This window comes from Furipterus horrens, unplaced genomic scaffold, assembly GCF_987537825.1.
Source record: "Furipterus horrens unplaced genomic scaffold, mFurHor1.1.pri manual_scaffold_2, whole genome shotgun sequence".
Lineage (NCBI taxonomy): Eukaryota > Metazoa > Chordata > Mammalia > Chiroptera > Furipteridae > Furipterus > Furipterus horrens.
Window position 1 is genome coordinate 19059242 of NW_028327172.1, and position 18035 is coordinate 19077276.

Below are 18035 nucleotides of genomic sequence, written 5' to 3' on the forward strand. Positions count from 1 at the left end.
AACTTGCCATTCTGTGTCTTAAGTTCTAGCCATTCCAAACAACTGACCGATTCATCAGGAAACGTTCCATTAGCTTCAGAGAAATATTATTTGATTTGTTCTTTCTCCTTCTTCCATTTGAAATGCCTTTCCCACTCTCCTCAGAAAACTCCTGCTCATCCATCCATGCCTAAATCAAATTATCACTTCTACAAAGCTAAATTCTTCAAATATTTGCTCATAGATCTTCTTCATACACTAACTTTTGTGCCCCTTAAAAGGGTAGGGACTGTGTCTAAATTATTATTTTTGCCTGGTACTGAATTCAGTTTCTGATACTAAAGACATCCAAATATCTTTGTTAAGAATAATTGCTAATCAATACCTAGAATTCTTTGGTATTCTAAAATCCTAACTGGTACCTTCACTTCTACAAAGACTGGGTTCTTGCTCTTCAGGACAACTCCCCACAGATGTTATTTTAGCCCAAACCAAAAACTCTACAGCACCTCTGCTCAAAGTCACAGACATAATAAAATCCCTTTCTAAGCTGCTTTTAAAAAAGTGAATTTAACCTCCCAGGATCGCGTCTGGAGAATGGCTAATATTATGCCAGCTTCGGAGACAGGAGGGAAAACACACCTGGCAGAGGTACCAATTCCATTCCCTGCTTGCTCCATAGCTGGTGATTGGAAGACACTCTGCAACAACTTTAAAAAAAATAAATAAATAAAAATAAAAATCAGTGAATTTACTTCTCTGGGGGAAAAAAACTGCTGGTGTTATAAATCTGAGACAACATTAGCATATAGTCCTTTTTGTTGAAGATAATTATGATAATCTCATCCTGACTAATTTTTGAACTACATTCATATACATTATCTTATTTGATAACATATCAACATAGCTGAAAATAGTCAAATGCATTAGAAGGAGTCATCTGGACGTTGGGATCAGAATGCCAAGGGTTCCAGCCCCAGCTCCTCCATTTGCTAAATATTTAGCCTTGGGTACACTATCTAACCTCCTCAAGCCTCCTTAAACCCAGGTTTCCTCATCAGTAAAAAATAGGGAGAATGATCGTAAGAATAAGTATTATTTTTATATGCAAACACTATTCTAAGTGGTTTCCATCTAATTCACTTAATCCTATATCAAGTGAAGTAAATACCATGAACTGCTATAATTGGGAAACTGAAGCACAGCTAGTAAGTGGTGAGGCCAGGACGGGGATGTGTACTCATAACCACCGTGGAGATCACCTCCGAGATGTCTTCAAATACCAAACGAAACCAAACAAATGCAGCCCTCAGCACAAAGCCTGCAATGTAGTAAATCCTTACACTATTCTCATTACTATTAGTTTGAAGGATAATAGCAAACATTCAGCTGCCCTACATTTTTATCTAACCACATGGCTACACCAAGCACCAAAACAGAATCGTTCACTTTTCTACAGCCTCAGAAAGAAAACAAAGGGTGGGGGGCAACAAAACAAGGGTGTAGACAGGAAGGCAACTTGCATTTAGCAGGTACTTCAGAAAACGAAAGGAGGTGTTGTGACAGGCAGACATTTTTTGAAGAGCACTGCATTGCCTGCATTTAATCGTCCTATTCCTAGTGTAAGGACTGCTCATGTTTTTCCTATGGATGACATGAAAAGGGCCCTACCCTGAGATCATCCTCTACTAATTGACATTTCTCTCTGACATCTCATTGATGAAGGCCAGATGGTCAAATGTTAATTACTGGGTCAAAAGGAGGATTGATCACTGGCTGACATTCTCTAGTTTACAGTAAATTCTGCCCAAGTCACATACCCACTTTATGTCAAATGTCTGTTTTCTTTCATGAGAATATAAGATAATAAAAGGTGAAGCAGAAAAGAAAGAAATAGGAAGGAAAGAAGAAAGGAAGGAAAGAAGGAAGGAAGGAAGGAAAGGGGGGAGGGAAAGATGGGGGGAGGGGGAGAGAAAGAGAAAGAAAGAAAGAAAGAAAGAAAGAAAGAAAGAAAGAAAGAAAGAAAGAAAGAAAGAAAGAAAGAAAGAAAGAAAGAAAGAAAAAAGAAAGAAAGAAAGAAAGAAAGAAAGAAAGAAAGAAGGAAAGAAAGAAAGAAAGAAAGAAAGAACAAAAGAAAGAAAGAAAGAAAGAAAGAAAGAAGATGAAAAGAAAGAAATGAAAGGAAAGGAAAAGAAAGAAATGAAAGGAAAGGAAACAAAAGAAAAGGGGCCTAGACTGGGTTTTCCTGTGGACACAGATCACAGGATAATTTTGTCTGTGTCCACATGGGAGCCAGCATAATATAGAATTTAGAAAAAAAAAAAAACCTCCAAACCCATTCTCCCTCACTCTACCCTCCCAGGACTATTCAAGGGGGTTTCTTCTGCAAATTCAACTGCTTTCCATGGTTTACCATTTGACTTGTTTTCTCCCCTCCAGACCACATGGATTCACTTTCCTTCCTTATGATTTTACCGAAAGCAAAATGACAGCAATGCTCACTTAAAGTAACAGATTGATTATTTTTAATTAAAAGGAAACATGTACTTCCAGGCATATTATACAATATATGTCAAGTAAAGGTCCTGTCTGTGGACAGCTCTGTCTGCTAGAACTTTCTGCAATGATAATCCATATTTTCACCATCTAATACAGAAGCCACTAACCATACATGCATTCTGGGATTTGAAATATGCCTGCTGCAATTGAGGAAATAATTGTTTTGTGTCGTTTAATCTTAATAAATTTGAACAGCCACATATAGAGAGTGACCACCATACTGGCCATAGCACCTCCACAGGCTACCCTAATCGGTGTGAAATGGCTACTAGGGTTCACAGTCTGAGCTCCCAAGACAACCAAAAAAGTAAACTCCGAGGAAGCTGCTCCTCTGAAGGTGAGAGGACTTACAGAGATGACCAAAACCAGATGTTGCCAAAATTTGCTTCTAGAACCAACTCTCAAATTGGCCCTGGGCCACTTTTAATCACTCATCAGCTCCAGCATGTGAACCAATTCCTCCTCTATTACTTGTAAGGAAAGGTGGGCTGCTGATATGTAAGTGGCAGGGAAACTCTGGAATTGACTGCTACCATTGCAGCAAGGACTGACAGAAGAAACTAAAAATCTAGTATCACCCAAAGAAAAGCAAATAATTACTCTATTCTTTCTCCCTGTAGAAATATGTCCCCCGTCATGCCTGAGGCTGGGAACTGGAGCGATTTGCTATCTCATGAAGATCAATTTGCTAAGGAAGACGGGAAGGTGATAAGCCACACAAGGCTTGTGAAGAGCAAATGCCAGGCCCTTGTGAAGATGCCACTGAGCAAAGGAAGGAGGGACTGTGTCTTGGGAACAATGGAAGCATCTGACTTTTTGAAGCAGGGAGAAGACACGATCATTCTGGGCTTCGTTAAGATACTGAGGCTTTGGAGAGGGGTGAAAGGAGCATGAGGGACCATGTAGGAGGACTTTGCCATTGCTTTTGGCAGAACGAGATAGAAGTGAGGATTCAGCAATAGAGCCAAAGAAAATAGGGTGAAGCCAACAAGTGTTCAGGGGCAAAATTACAAGAGCTTCATAATGATTGAAGAAGGGGTGGGGAAGAGGGTCCCAGTTCATAGCTGGATGGAGAGGGTTGCTATTCCCTGAGCTGTTTGAGGGAGAAATAATTTCATTTTTGACACTTATGTTTAAAGTATCTACGATACAATAGGATGGTGAGATGACAATTGGACGTGTGCCTCTGGAGTTTGAAAGAGTGGTTTAGTCTATACTGCTAATTCCTTTTTCTTTCTTTTTTTTTAAGTTCAACTAGTAGTTTGGTGAAATGTCTCACTTTTCAACCCATTAAAGGTGATGCACAGAAGTATCATTAAGTAAAGCAAGGAGCAAGCCCTTCTTCAGAATTCAGCCTTTATAGGTCACATCTCCATCCTCATGGAACCTCAGACTGCCAACCCCTCCAGAAGAGACTGCATGCACTGCTTATTTTGGAGATGCTGTGGAATGTGGTCTTGTTCTCCCGACCCTCTGCCTTTGCTGCCCTTGGCCTGGCCTTGACCCTGTCTCAGGCTGTGATGGTCTTGAAGTTTCAGGCCTTTCTGACTTGCGACGCCATCTGCTGGACACTTTCTCAATGTACAACCACGTGGCCCCTGAGCCCAGACGCTCCAAAGTCCACAGGGGCTGGACTTGAAGTGAGCCACTACCTAGCTCCATGCTACTGCCACGTAGGAATGACCAGTTTTTCTGGAGTTTATGATTTCTTAATTTAGAGGAACTGAAAATGGGATTTGAAAAAAATAATAATAATAAATCTCTCTGCTTTTAAATGCCTAACTCAGATTCTTTTTTTTTTTTTTTTTTTAAGAACACCTGAGCCACACAAAACCTATCACAGATCTCATTTGTCCCATGGGCCATCAGTTTGTGACTTTTGGTGTCATTGATGTTATTCATTGATAATCCCTGATTGATAACCTTTGCCCACTGAATCTGAATGCAACCTCTGAGTCTATCTCAACACAATCCTCCAGAGAGACCTTGTAGCAAATATTCAGAGTTGCATATGAGTTAAAACATCTTCGCCATGTCTGTTCTAGAGCTAACCAATGCGATTCCACAGAAACGAGAGCATCACAAAATGCACCGAAGTCCCTCTCCTCTCCTCCCTTCCAGGGAAACGGCCTTGGGACTCGCACTCAAATGCCAGGATTCTTCCCGTGTCTGTTTCTCGTAACACGTATCGTGTTATCTGGGTCTGCCAACTACTCCCGTTCCTTTGCACAGTGGCTCTGCTCCGTGACCTTTAAACTGCCACACTAGCTCAATTAAATCAACATCTTTTTCTCTTTTGGGGCGCCGTTGGCCTTCACCTCTCCTCTCAACTTTTTTTTTTTTTTTTTTTAATCTCCATAGCATTTCCGTAATCACCTTGCCCTGATTAAAAGCAAGTCCTGGACATTTTTCTCTACACAATTCTCTAATCTGGTAATAATTGATGGAAAGACGTTTTCATACGTTGACCTCAGACCTCAAGGGCAACGAGAAGGATCTGTAAGCCCTGGTACTTCCCGTAAAGTGGCTTTGATTTCACCCAAGTTTAAAGGAATGAAAGAACGAGTTCCCATTCATTCCAATTAGTAAAGACACAACCATTTTCCTGCAAAAAACTCAAGCTGACTTCCGGCCAAGATGGAAGCTTAGACGGACACGCTAGGTCTCCCTCTACAACTATAGTGGAATACAACTACTTCAAAACAAAGGATAACTAGAAATTCCAGAAAATAAAGCTACACGGAAGCCCAACATATGAAGTTACAAACCAGCGGTGCCATTTGGGCAGGTAAGAGTTAAAGAAGGCAAAGCTGCTTGCGGAGCGGCGGGGCGGGGGGCGAAAAATCCTGGAGGCATTCAAGCCCCTGGCGTGCGCGACTCCAATCAAGCCCCTGGCCTGCGCGACTCCGGCGCTGGGGAGCAGCCGCAGCATCGCCTTGAACAGTGAGGCCCAGGGGGGCGGGAGGACGGATCCCGGTCTCCTAGCTGAATAACTGTGTGAATCCATCTTGGACCCCCGCCCCCACAGAAAGCACCACAGGCAGGCGCCGGCGGTCGCTGATTTGTGACACGTACACAGGCACTGCCCCCTGCCCCCGACAGCCGGCCCAGGAAAACAAAACGCATCTGTCAAAATGTGGCAGACAAATATAGAGATCCCGGTGGTGCAGCTCACCAGACAGCAGATAGAGAACCTGACAGATGAACAGATAAGAAACCTGTCAGAGGCTCAGTTCTGGGCCATTGTTATCAGGTGGCTTACAGAATTCACAAAAGAGCAGGAAAAAGATATGAAAGAAGCGAAAAACTTTCATAACGAAAGGAACAAAACCGCATACGAGACAGAAAGAAAGGAAATAAAATCCAGAGTTCATTTCAACAAACTGGAATATGGAGAAGGAACAAGCAGTCAACCAATGCAGAGAGAGGAAATGGGAAGCAACAATGAGAGGATCAGAAACCTCTGGGACAGCTATAAAAGGCCCAACATAAGAATCATTGGTTTGCCAGAGAATGAGGAAGATGAACTAGAACTTGAAAAATTGAGTGAAAATATAATAAAGGAGAACTTCCCAGACTTGGGGAAGGGAATAGACTTGCAGGTCCAGGAAGCAAGGAGAGTTCCCAAGAGACTGGACCCAGGGAGAACCACTCCAAGACACATTATAATCAAAATGTCAAAAATTAAAGATAAAGAGAGAATCTTAAAAGCAGCAAGAGAGAAGAAAAGAATTATGTACAAAGGGGTCCCAATTAGACTATCAGCTGACTTCTCAAGGGAAACCCTACAGACAAGAAGGGACTGGCAAGAAATATTCAAAGTAATGAAAATCCAAAACCTACAACCACGAATACTCTATCCAGCGAAATTGTCATTCAGAATAGAAGGACAGAGAAAGTGTTTCCAGGACAAAATAAAACTGAAAGAGTTCATTAGATCCAAACCACTGTTATATGAGAAGTTAAAGGGACTGGTTTAAAAAACAGAAGCTAGGGAGATGAAACAAAGGCAAACGAAACAGGCAACGAGAGTGGAAAAGGAACTGTGGGTAAGGGAAACATAGTGGGGGGAGGCCAACAGGGAGGGGGAGTGGGGAGAGGGAGGGAGATGATATAGGAATTGGGGATCATGGTAGGAGGGAATGGAATAGACGGAGAGAGGTTGGGAGGAACTGTAAGCACAACTAATGGACATAATCTAAAAGGGGGGGACAACTGGAGGGAGGGGGCCACCGGGTGGAGGGGAGCAGAGGGAAGGGAAAGTGGCACAAATGTAATATTTTAATCAATAAAACACATTAAATCTAAAAAAAAAAAAAAAAGAAGCATAGTAGGAGGGAGTGGAGTAGACAGGAAGAGGCTGAGAAGAACTATATGCACAACCAATGGACATGGACTAAAAGGGGGGACAACTGGAGGGAGGGGGGGCCACCGGGTGGAGGGGAGCAGAGGGAAGGGAAATTGGGACAACTGTAACAGCATAATCAATAAAACATATTTAAAAAAAAGAAAAAAGTAAAAAAAAAAAAAAAAAAAAAAAAAAAAACTCAAGCTTACACACCTTTCCATGGGAAGACATGAAGCTGAACACTTTTAATTGAAGCTAAACGGGAACATTCAGAAGACCTCTTTCTTTAAAACTGTCCCCCTTCATGGTTCCTGAATGCCAGGGATCGGCTTACATTTTAGCCGAAGTGAAAAAGATCCCTTCACTGTTGCCGTTAAGGACCACCATTAGGAAAAGAAGCTGCAGGTACTCCGTTACTGAGCCTTCTTTGTCAGGGGCAGAGGGAGACGGAATGACAGCCTCGTACCTTGGAGAGCTGTTGGATTACTCTGCCAGGGCTGCCATAACAAAGTACCGCAGACGGGGTGTGGTAAACAACGGAAGTTTATTTGCTCACAGCTCTGCAGGCTGGAAGTTCAAGATTGAAGTATCCAAAAGCGTGGCTTCTCCTGAGGACCATTCTCTTTGGCTAGGAGATGGCTGCCTTGTCTCTATGTCTTCACAAGGTCTTCTCTCTGTGTCTGTGACCTAATCTCTTCTTGGATTAGTCATATTACCATAGATTAGAGCCCACCCTAATGCTCTCATGAACCTAATTACTTCTTGAACACCCTATATTCAAATACAGTCACATTCTGAGGTCCTGAGCGTTAGGACTTCAATATATGAAGGTGGGGGGGGGGGCACAATTCAGCCCATAACAGGGGTGTTGAGGATAACCTATATTAGAGCAACGTATACGTTTTTAGTGACAAGTAACAGGAACTCATTCATGCCAGTGAGGGCTAATAACAACAATCATCACCATCATCCAAAGAAGAAAAAGACTCTTAAGGCAGTACCGGTTTCCGGGGGAAAAAATCTGGCTGTCCCAGCTTGAGTCACCATGGTCCAACAAAGTTATGACCCTGGTGATGTGATCACCCATATCAAATGTGACTACCTGGGATGCCCTTGTGAACTGGAGTGATGTCCATAAAATGGAGGAGTGCAGATAGACACATGTTCCCTGGCCCCTGTAAATAGAGTAGATGCTCTAAAACTTGTTGCTATGTGGTTGAAAATATTTCCTTACATGTCCCACTTTTTTTTTTTTTTTTTTTGCTATACTTCAGCATCTGTTTCTCTCCTGCTAACTAGCCTACCTAGATATTTCTCCCCTTGACACACAGACAGTAGGTAACTATAGCAACTTGTTGTACAGGTAATTGCTATAAAACATCACCCAGGGGTTAGGAAGCCATGGAGACCCTGACCCCTACATTCGACTGGAGCATTAGTTCACAGCTAAGGTGAGTTTCTAGTCTCCAGAACAATTGATGTCTTACCTTTTAAAAATAAAGAAGAGTGTGTGTGCCGCAATTTTGTTTGAAAGCTCAGGGATTGAAGTGGCCCCTAGAGATGCAATTTCAAACGAGACTCACCTTTTCATCTTCCACTCCATGCCTTGGTTAGGTCTCAGTTGCTGCTAATCTTTTCCTTGGTCATCTTGACTTCAGCTGCCTACCATTTCCAGAAGCAGGCTGATGAGGAAAAGCACAGGTTCAATAACAACACCTTGAGATCCAACAAGACAGCAGTCTCTCAGGTGTAGTCAGTTCAGCCCCCAAAGTTCCCGCCAGCATGTCAGGCACCCAAGAACCCTCCAGCTTCTGGTGATTACCCTCCTCATTCATTTTCTGTTACCTAGAATTCATGAACACAAGGACAATGTCCTTCCCTCTCTTTCTCTATCTTAAACTAAACATACAGGGTCTGTCTAGAAAAAGTCCAGCCATTGTTAATATAATGAGAATGATTTGCACAACATCGATGTAACCTGGCCGCCAAGGAGAGTGGAATGGAATGCACATGTGTGAACAATGACGACTTCACTGTACTAGTCAGTGGGGGCAGTAGACACTGTTGAGTGAGCATGTGTACTGTGTGGCCATTGCATTAAAAATGACTGACAACGTACAGCAATGAATCTGCATCAGATTTTGCTTGAACATTCCTCTGTGGAAACTATTCAGATGATTCAGAAGGCCGCAGCTGTGGCCAACTAGTGATTGGTAGCTTCATCATGACAATGTGGCCACTCATGCATCATTTCTCATGCAGAGGTTTTTGGAGAAACATCAAATTACCCAGGTGACTCAGCCCCCCTACAGCCCAGATTTGGTGACCTGCAACTTCTGGCTTTTCCCAAAACTAAAATTACCTTTGAAAGGGAAAAGATTTCAGACCATCAATGAGGTTCAGGAAAATATGACAGGGCAGCTGATGGAGACTGGGAGAACTGTGTGAGGTCCCAAGGTGCCTACTTTGAAGGGGACTGGGGAGTCATTGTCCTATGAGCAATGCTTCTTGTATCTCATATCTTCTTCAACAAATGTCTCTATTTTTTAATAAACATGGCTGGATATTTTCTGGACAAATCTCATAGAATTGGAATGACATTAAATTGCTTGGATAAAGAAACAGCAATTAGACATAATTCAGGGTTTTATAAAAATTTAGTCTCTCTTACCAATACTTTGGGAGGCAATTCGGTGACAAACACACAGATCCTAGAGCTATGCTGCTGCCTAGGTTCAAAGACCAACTCTACCTTAGACAAGTTATTAACCTCTTTGAGTTTCACTCCCCTTATAGAGTTATGATCATTAAATGAGCTAGTAGACCAAAAGTGCTTAGAGCTATATAATGTATTGCTATTATTATTACTACTGTGCTAATATAAAATGTGACCTGAAGGGCCACCAAGGACTGGTCTATGATAAAATGTAGGGACTTTCTTCTTGGTTCCCCACTCAGGGCATTCTGCTCTCCTGACTTTTTCTACTGCATCCTTCCCAGCACCCAAGCATCTGGGAGCCTCACAGAAATTTTCTCCATCAGCACCCACCCACAACTCACTCACTGTCTGGCTCTTGCCTTCCACCTATCCCTTAACCCATTCCTATTCTGTCTTCTCACAGCAGGGCCAATGGCCAGCCCTTATTGCCAATGCTCAGGTTACCAATAGCAGTAACAAGAAAACAGAACTTCTGAGAACTCCTAAGTGACCGAAGGGAAAGCTGAGGTTAAATAATGGGACTATTGCCTGAGGCAATGCTAAGATTTAGCAAGATTTTCAGAATTCGAAGTCCCAGGTCCTTCCCACAATGCCATAGAGTCAGCCTTGTATCTCAAACTTGGCTGCCTTCTCAACTGCGTTTTCTAGTTCTAGGCTGGCTTCACTCCATTCCATCCTCCAGCCTGCTGTGATCTTTCTAAAACCCAATTAATCATATCATTCCTCTACACCAGACCCTTCATGCAATGTTCCAAACACAGCCCTCCGTCTTTAGACACACAGCCGGGTGAGAGAGGGCCACACTGGCAGTGTCACTTACTTGTGTACTCATCTGTATCTCCTAAGAGATCGCCAGCTCCTGGAGAAAAAGAACCCTGTATAACTCATCGTTGCTTTCCCGCTGTCCACTCCAGCAGATGTTGTAATTCAATGCTAAGTTGCATTGTTCCAAATCAAAGTGTTATAGGAGTTTAGAGACTGGAAAACAATCTAGGACACTTATGCTACACATTCTTTTTTTAAACAAGCCCATCTCTCCCACAAGGCACTCTGCTCTCTGCATTCTCTCAGCAACTGAGCAAACTTCTCCCATCAGGTCCTACCCAGGACTCAATACACTGCACATGACAAGGTACTCTAACAACCAGTGTTCTAGACTCTCTTCCACTTTAAAAAATAAAATCACTTATTAAGGTAGGATGGACATATGAAAAGTACAAGGAATTCCTATGACTCAACAGCCAAACAATAAAAAGCCCGATTAAAAAATGGACAAAGGACCTGAATAGACATTTCTTCAAAGAAGACATAAAAATGCTCAACAGGTATATAAATAAGTGCTCAACACCACTAATCATCAGGAAAATGCAAATCAAAACCACAATGAGATATCACTTCACATCTGTTCATACAAAGGTACAGAGAGAAAGAGGTAACAGGTGTTGGTGAAGGATGTGGGGGAAAGGGAACCTACTGCCCTGTTGGTGGGAATGTAAACTGGTGCAGCCACTGTGGGAAACAGTATGGAGTTTTCTCCCCCACTTCACTGTAAGCTCTTTGAGGTCAGGAATCATGTTCTATTGATTCGAGTTCTTCCCTCAGCCCCAAGCCCAGAAAAGAGTCTGAGCTATAATAAACATTTGATGAGTGGGTGAATGAGGGAGAGAGCAGGAACGTGCTATTCTTTACACAGAAAGATGACAGCACTAGAATCCTGTCAACAGGCTTAACCTTGGATATGCTTCCCAACATTGGGGTCGGTTATATGGATGCATCCGTATTCTTTCATCCTTGTTACTGAGGAGCCAATGATGACAGTACGGTATGGCTGAGTCAGAGCATTCAACAAGGTCTGATTAGGGACCAAGCCAAATGGCTCTACCCTTAATGGAAATTGTGCTTTTGGCCTACATGTCAGCATCACTCACTCCCCCACTGAGCCGAGACCCTTGCATGAAGTCATCTTGCAGCATAGCCTGGCAGGGGGACTGAGAATTATAAGGACTAATCTCCGATCTGCAATGAAACTGGAAAAGCACATTTGCTACATGTCAATGAATAGAAGTCTTTTTGACTTCCTCCCTTCCCTTCCCTTCTCTTCTTCCCTCCCTCCTTTCTTCCTTTAATACATAACAGCAGATATGATGCTGCTATAAACTTGAACCCAACAACTTCAGTGGTTGATTAAACTCTTCGGCTTCACTCCCCTGCTAATCAACTACAAAAGTCTTCAAAACACACAGCAACATCGGAGAGTTTTTATCACTTAATTACTATAAAACAACCCCACCAATAAATGCACGCTTGATCTCAAAGGAGTGGCAGTAACCATTATGTTATTTATATCAGTTGCACAGTTAGAAACAAGCACAGAGAAATCAGGCTGAGAAATATGACCCAAAGTCTGATTTTGTGGGATATGCTCTCATGGGACCCAAAGAAGCACAACCCTGACCCAACCACCACTCCCCCAAACAAAACCTGTATTCCTCTGGGATGTTTTTTCCTGTTGAAATGCTAAAACTATATAGGCTAAATTACAATCAAACCATGGTCAATCATTTATGCCTTAGATAAAGTTAGATGAATTTGACCATCTTCCTCGGGCACTGGTGTTTACAGAGACCTAAGAGAAAGTACTTGGAGGCAATGACCTGGGTAGTTGGTACTGGTCCATCATAAAGGGAGGAAAATAAGGCAAAAAAGAAGTGAGAGTCTAAGAAAGCAAGCCTCACCTGTTTCATGCCTTTACTTCCTGCTTGGCGTTAATAAAATTGTGGGCACTGAGGGGAAAGAGGAGGTTGAGGAGTCTGACTATAGCTCACATCCTATTCTGCAGAATTGAGTTGCTGAAATTTTCTGCCTCTGATGCTGCATCACTACTATCCCAAGCATGAGGCGGCATGAATTCCAATTCAGTGTGCCCCTGCATATATTTCTGACAGCCTCTGTATAAATAATTGTTGATAGATCAAATTACAATATATTCCAGGAGAAAATTGGTGAGCTCATCTTGAACAGTGAGAATGTCTTTACTATTTTGTATAAAGGCATGTTTTTCTACATCGGGCTTGCTTGCTGAGTAGTACATTTACTGTGCGGTGTATCTCTCCCTGGAAGGCAGAATATTTATAATCCTATCACCACTACTGATTTAATTTACAAAATGCCTGCTCAGGTGGGCAAGTCTCTGCAGGAGTGTCTTGATGATTTCAATATGCTTATATGGGCTGCGTTGGGCAAATATAATCATCCCCAAACTGGTAAGAGAGTTGCTCATCTGACAAGTTAGTAAGGAAATAAGCAGCCTTCTCTCTTGGGAAATAGGACAGTAGCAAGAAGGAGAGATGCTTCTTACAGCTACGGGCTCTAGGAGTGAAAACAACTGATAACAAGTGTATCTGAGCGAAAGCCTCGGTTTCATTGAAATAGTTAATAGAGACTCAAGAATAACGGTACATATCGCTGTGTTATATGAGGCTAGACAATGTAAAGGGTGTTGTGGACAGAAAAGCATGCCCTATGTCTCATCAACTTCACTGTGTTTGTACACAATGATTCCTAAGAGTATTTTTAATAACAAAAATAATTGACTTTTTAGGCAATACCTGGGAGCAAACTGAAGCATGCCCCGCAAACAACTTGAAATTAAGCATGCCCACCTACAGGGAAACCAAATAAATCAACCCTGAATAGGAGGAAGCAAAAAGTCTACCGGGTTCTTTTCTGAAACATAATCAATGATGTTCAGACATTGGGGCCTCACCCTGACCCAAAAGAAAAACTTTCCAAAACTATCTGCGCTCTTTTGCTTTAAATCTTTACTCAACCATCTACTGATTAGTAACAAACTCAGTACCATCCAGGCAGAGGCAGGAGTTCTCTCTGGAGGTAAACATCCCATTGGCATTCTAGTTTATCCATCAATCTCATGTGAATTGATTTAGTGCGTATCCATTGCTTTAAATCTGATCAATTCTAAGTATACTGATAAAGCCCAGTTTCTGCAGCCCATAGACAGTGATATATCCACAAAGCTGCTGCTACATTTCTATGACTTTATCCTTTCCTTTGCCACTGATCTCTTTCCATTCTTTCCCTGTTGCTTAAAAGGTGGATTCTCTTCAATGGTATGACTCCTTAGCAAGATGGATACAATACCAACAGAGCTAGTGGATCTCTCACTTGCGTAATGAAAAACCTAGTCAAAATGATTATTTGGCAGCACGGGCAAAGGTGCAAGACCAGACTTGAGTATGGTTTTCAATAACACTTAAGGTTAAACATTTTAGCATCATAGAACCCTTTAAGAATCTGATTTTTAAAAAAAATCCTGTGGGCCTCCTCTGCATTAAAATTTACAGTCACAAGATTTGGAGTTTGGTATGGTCCATGAATTCCATCTACAGGTGCTATTTAAGAAGCCGACCTCACGCAAATGTCTCTCTTGTAGATGGGGAAACTGAGGTTCAGCAAAGGGAAATGACTAACCTAAGATTGAACAACTAGTTACAGGAAGAAAGAGAGTTAGGTCTTTCACATCTTCAAATCAACATTTATATGACTAATTACTTTTCTCACTTTATAACAAGTCATACTGACATCAAGTAGACACCACCATAATGTGGAACCCAGTCAGTACATTCTGCCTGGGCACCAGCCTCTCCTGGGACCCAGTAAGGGATCTGGAAAGGTCTCCTCACCCAGCAGACCCCCATTCCCTCAGCCAAGTTGCATTTCATCATCCAATTCTTGAGTCTTTATGGATATCGTCAAAAATGGGAGGGGAAAGAGAGAAGCAGCATTGACCAACCCAGTCTGGAGACAGTTCCAGGCAGCACGGTGCTTCCTCCTGCAACCGGTACTGCCCTGTGCAAACTTGTGGTTTGTCCAGTGATTTCAATCAAAGAAATTGGAGATTATGGGATGAAAAGTAGTCAATTTACCTGAACTAATTAGGCTGGTCAAAGGAAACAGACCATCTAAGAGACCCAGAAAGGCTTCTCCTAAAGCAATTTCTCTGTAAAATATTAACTAACATGTCTATGATGTTTTATATTTCATAAGGTGCTTTCAGGAACATAAATCAACCAACGAAAGAAAAAATAAAAGGGGAAAAGCAGAAAATCCTTAACATGAAATGTTTTAGTTCCAGAAACAACTGAAATGAAGAACTCTCTTTTTTAACCCATAAAGAATAAGACTCAGAGTGGCTAAGTAATTTGCACAAGGTCCCAGAATTACTAGCAGATCCAGGATTTAAATCTTTATATCTGAGCAAAAACTCTATTTTGTAGATGACAAAGTGAGGTCTAGGAGGTGACGTCACCACCCTCATTCATGCAGTTCCTAAAGTATGGGGCCTGGATTTGAACTCGCATCCTTAGGTCCTAAAGAAAGCTATTCATTTCATTGAGTTGATGCTTTTTAGCATCCTGTGCAAAACACCTAAATGAGAATCATCCAGAGTCCATTCTCGGAGGAAAATAGATCTTTGAGTTGAAATTCTCCAAATGTGGTCCTTGGACCAATAGCATTCACTACACCTGGGAACTTGTTGGAAGTACAAGTCCCCAGGCCCTACTCCAGATCTGCTGAATTAGGAACTCAGGGGTAGGGGGGCAACACTATTTAAATAACCCTTCCAAGTGATCTGAAAACCACTGCTCTCCCTTACCTGCTCCATCAAAGCAATCCATTTATACCTGAGCCTTTTCTAGAGCGAACAGTTCTAACACCTATAGCCTCATCTTAAAAATCATCAAAAGGAGTTCAGTAATCAATCTAAGTCCATCATACTTCTCAAGGCTCCAAACCCAGTGGCTATGATTGCCCTGCAATTTCATTTTTGTCTCTTTTCACTAAACACAGCTGGAAATCAGAGAGCTCAAGAATCTGCTGAAAGAACTCAACTCCGAACATACTCTCAGAGATTGTTTCCTAACAAAAAGGAAAAAGATCCCCACCTATATCATTTACTTGGGAATATTTTGTGACGTTGAACAGAATTTTTATGGAGATGCTTATAATAAAAATAGTTTCCTCCAGGAAAACCCATCAGGGCGCAAGAGTCAAGTCTGAGCTGAGCCAGGCAACATGGTGTTGGTGTGTGGGCTTTTCACAGGTTCTTTTATTTCTTGGTAGGTGGTTTGTTTCATGATACTAAATAGCCTTCTCATGCAAGTGTTGGCTTGGTGGAATAAAATGAATTAAAATGAATTAGTCTGATCTTGGGGAAAACCAACCCTAAAAGACAAATTAAGACCCTGTCCACAGTTAGAATCATACTAGTGTGCTAACAAGGGATGAAAATATATTCCTTTTCCAGGAGTATGCTATACTTTATCATGGAAAACATAATCAATGGTACCAAATACAAGTATGATGTCCGCTGGTTAAACCAGCACCTTCCTGCCTCTCCCCATTTATTGCTTAGCAATTGAATTTACCTGAAGTCTGGCTGTGGGTTCCGGTTTCACAAGGAATGATGCAACAGTGCCACCTTGTGGTTCCCGGTTGAAAATGGCCAAGACAGAGATAATATCCGCCCCATTAAAATAGATGAACTGCTTGCCAGGCCTCCCTACAAGCTTAACCTTTGCGTTTTCAGCTTAGAAGTTAGCCTGAAGAGGAGAGAGGAGGCCTGTCTCCAGATGGATGGGAGGCATCAGTCAGATAACGCAGTAGTAATTGGGTGATCAGGTTACCCTTAGAAACTCCATTTTCACCTCTCATTCAATATAGTCTGTTCTCTCCCCATCTATCCCTTTCTTATTCATAGCTAGTATGTGACTGCAGCTTAATCAAGTTCCGTGCCATTCCTGCATCTCACCTGCTGCCCTTTTATGGATGCCTCCAAGCTCAAGTCACAGGTCCCATTCCCACCCTGACCCTCCAAGTGTCACAAAGCCCACCTCCAACCATTAGAAACCAAATATTATCCTGGTCTGTACAAAGGAAAACGAGGAGGAAAAGTGAGAAATTCAGAAAACTGTTAACAGTGACCACTCCATCAGTTGGTCTATTCTTTGACACGTTTTACCTTTTTATAAATCATGCAGGGGTTTTTAGTTAGTATAAGTATCAAAGAATCTTACAAACCATCTGTAACCTTAGGAAAAATAGAGCTCATTTTCTAAATGAATCAAGGCATGTCAGTAAACTTATTTATCTGCAAAGAACAGTTGCCCATACTTGCATCTGTGTATATTCAAAGCTCCAACATCACAAGGTTGCTTACAATCAGCCAGCGTCGAAAACACAGGTGTGTACTGTGTACACAAGCCACGTGTTATCAAGAGGATAGTAAACAAAACAGGCACGGCCCCAGCTCTCTTGTTGCTCCCCACGCTGGAGGGAAAGCAGATCTTTAATACATTTATAGGTGAGATCTGTTCTCAGAATGCAATTGTTGGACCCTCCTGGGAGATTTTCTCACCTGTCCCGAGAGGCGGTGTGGCATAGTAGGACCAGCCTGGGTCTGCAATCAGATCTAGGTTTGAATTCAGACCTTCTCACCCGTCATCTGGGGACCTGGGCAGAACACTTGGAGCCTCCGTTTTCTTATCAATAGAATCGATACGTAAATGTCTACTTCATGGAGATGGTGAAAGGACTAAATGATATCGCATGACAAGATGTCAAGTTCTGGGCACAGCATAATAAAGAGATCCCCCCTTTCAACCAGCATACTTCTGATGACAAGAGTCACTTGGTAGCTCTCCTCACACAACTTTGCCTTGTCCTTGTGTTACTGAAAGACTGAGGCTGGATTTAACATCCACCCAGGTTATTCCATATTTTTAGCGTCCCCGTATTATTAATGACCCCTCTACATGCCAGGGCCCGGCTAGGTCCTTCATTTCCATGCTATTTCTAATTCTCAAAACTTTGCGTTTTCTTAAATGCTACTTTCTCAGCTAAACACACACTCTTAGTATGTGGAAAAGCTCATTATTTGCATGGGGGATGGAGAATCTCTTTCACTCCCAGAGTACGGGAGCTTTGAGGTTTTCCAGTCTAAAAAGTTACATTCAAAATGGCTTTCCCCCTTGTGCCTGGAGAGGAGTTGGCATTGAATGCCCACTCATGCGATGGTCATGTGAAGGCAGAGAAGGGGCTTTTTCTAAGAAAATAAGCACATTCCTTCAATTGCTCAAATCTGCTTGCTGGTGGCTTTCGTCAAATGGTCACACTAGTCTCCCGTGCTCCTCTCTGCTTACCGGAAGCAACCAGGAAGCTTCTCTCTTCTCCCGCATACCCCCCCCCCCACCTTGGGAGGCACTGCCCCTTGCTGACGCCTTTATAAAGACACGTCTTCCTTTGGAGAGTACAGATGATGCTGGGAAATGTCCATTCCTAATGAATGTTAAGAAACATAAGACATACACTATAGCTGGGTCAATATTCGCTTACACTACACTCAAATGT

At 42.2% G+C, this 18035-nt stretch overlaps 1 non-coding gene across 1 annotated transcript; it reads left to right on the forward strand.

Moving 5' to 3' along the window:
• Positions 1-551: 551 nt before the first annotated feature.
• LOC150017953 (small nucleolar RNA SNORA7) lies at positions 552-691 on the forward strand. The gene has a single exon (XR_016509520.1). It is a non-coding gene; the product is annotated as a small nucleolar RNA SNORA7 (small nucleolar RNA).
• Positions 692-18035: the final 17344 nt, after the last annotated feature.